The 2,066-nt window shown below is 38.3% G+C and overlaps 1 pseudogene; it reads right to left on the reverse strand.

Annotated features, from left to right (window-relative positions):
- Positions 1-313: 313 nt before the first annotated feature.
- Positions 314-1,693, reverse strand: LOC143555201 (uncharacterized; annotated as a pseudogene).
- Positions 1,694-2,066: the final 373 nt, after the last annotated feature.

Raw genomic sequence — 2,066 nt, forward strand, 5'->3', positions numbered from 1 at the left:
GTCATTTTTGTAACCAATGGTCATATTTTTTTCCTAACGGTCATTTTTGTAAACAACGGTCATAATTTTTTCCCAACGGTCATTTTTGTAACCAACGGTCATAATTTTTTTCTCAACGGTCATTTTTGTAACCAACGGTCATAATTTTTTTTCCCGACGGTCATATTCGATCTTTCCCGAATGGTCTAATTATTAAGTTATGTTTTATGTTGTGTGATTATAAAATTAAAACATTACTTGGATAAAATAAAAAGATTACATGAATAAAACTAAAACATTACATGGATGAAACTAAAAGAAAAGCTACCCCTAACTATGGTAACTGCATATTAGCCCAGATATGTTGTACTAAATCTTGTCGAAGGATATGGTGGGCATCCTTATTACGCAAATGTTTGTACCTCTCCATACGTTGTGCAAAAGCTTCAGACGGTCCAGGTATTGGCAGCTGCACATCCACTTCTACCTCATCGGTCCAGTCGGTTACAAATTCTCCCTCATCCTACACAATCATGTTGTGGAATATAATGCATGCATACATAATACCAGAAATTGTTTTTATGCTCCAAATCCTTGCAGGGCCTCCCCAAACGTCCTCTCCACATTCTTTCTTGCTGACTCGTTACGTTTTTGAAAGCTTTCGCCTCGTCAGTGTGTGGATACTTGAAGCTTTTCACAAGTGTCAACCATTCCGGATAGATTCCATCTGCAAGATAATATCCTTGATTGTATTGTCTACCGTTTACAGTGAAATGACATGGTGGTGCATAACCCTCAACCACATCGTTGAACAGTGGTGACTGGTTTAAAACGTTGATGTCATTATTCGATCTGGCAATGCCAAAATAGGCATGCCAAATCCAAAGATCGTGTGATGCAACTGCCTCGAGCATTATGGTTGGATATCCATGGTCACCTCACGTATATTGCCCGTGTCACGCTACAGGACAGTTTTTCCATGCCCAATGCATACAATCAATACTTCCCAACATGCCATGAAACCCGTGGATGGTTGAATGCTTCTCCAATATCCGTTGGATGTCATTCTCGTTAGGTCTTCTAAGATATTCTTTATGATAAAGTTCGATGACACCCTTGTAGAATTTTTTAAGAGACTCCATGGTCGTACTCTCGCCAATGCGTACATATTCATCAACTGCATCGGCTTCTACATCGTATGCCAACTGACGTATGGCAGCTGTGCATTTTTGGTAGCGAGAAGGAACCCGTTGTCCAGTGGCATCCGCTCTTTGTGAAAGTATTCATAATTGGCCTCCAAATCATTTACGATTCTAACAAAAAGTGGACGCCGCATTCAAAACCGACGCCTAAAGGTCATAGCATCGTACATTGGCTACTCAGCAAAGTAGTCTTTCTAGAGTTGGTCGAACCCTTTCTCATGATCCCTGTCTACATTTGCACGTCTCCCCGATCTACTTCTGGAGCTTGAGGCTGAGTTTTCTCGACGTGTACGTCTCTGTTTCATCATCTCGAGCAATTCTTCGACGTCATTGGACATAAATTGTTGGAATTGTTGGATGGCTATTTGAACGACCTGATTTTGAATATCAGGATTCAAGTATGGGTTTATAGTGGGTGGGGGTTGCTGGCTTACTTCATCGTTATCACTTGTGTAGTCGGTTTCCTTATCGTTCGCACTCAAGGGTTGTGTTACTTCGTTGTTGGAACTCATTTTTTTAGATATATTTTGGTGGGAGTATTTGAGAAATTTTGGTGTGAAGAGTGTTGTATTGAGTAAAGAAATGTATTATTTATAGTGTGGTAGGGTTAAATAATTTATTTATTTATTTATTTTATGTAAACATAATTATATTATTATTATTATTATAAAAGAGCCGCTATAGGCTAAAAGTATAATATTATTATATCATATTATTATTATTATTATTATTATTATTATTATTATTATTATTATTATATAAAGTCTTCAACACAGCTCCCCATATTATATCACCTACCCACAAACACAAACAACAGCTCCCTAAACCACTAATCCGTATTCCTCGTCTTCCCCCGTAGGCTTCGTCTTCCTCCGTCGTCTTCAT

The sequence above is a fragment of the Bidens hawaiensis genome, unplaced genomic scaffold, assembly GCF_021521415.1.
Source record: "Bidens hawaiensis isolate Kalapana, Puna unplaced genomic scaffold, B.hawaiensis_p1.1 tig00018012_1, whole genome shotgun sequence".
In the NCBI taxonomy this organism is placed as follows: domain Eukaryota; kingdom Viridiplantae; phylum Streptophyta; class Magnoliopsida; order Asterales; family Asteraceae; genus Bidens; species Bidens hawaiensis.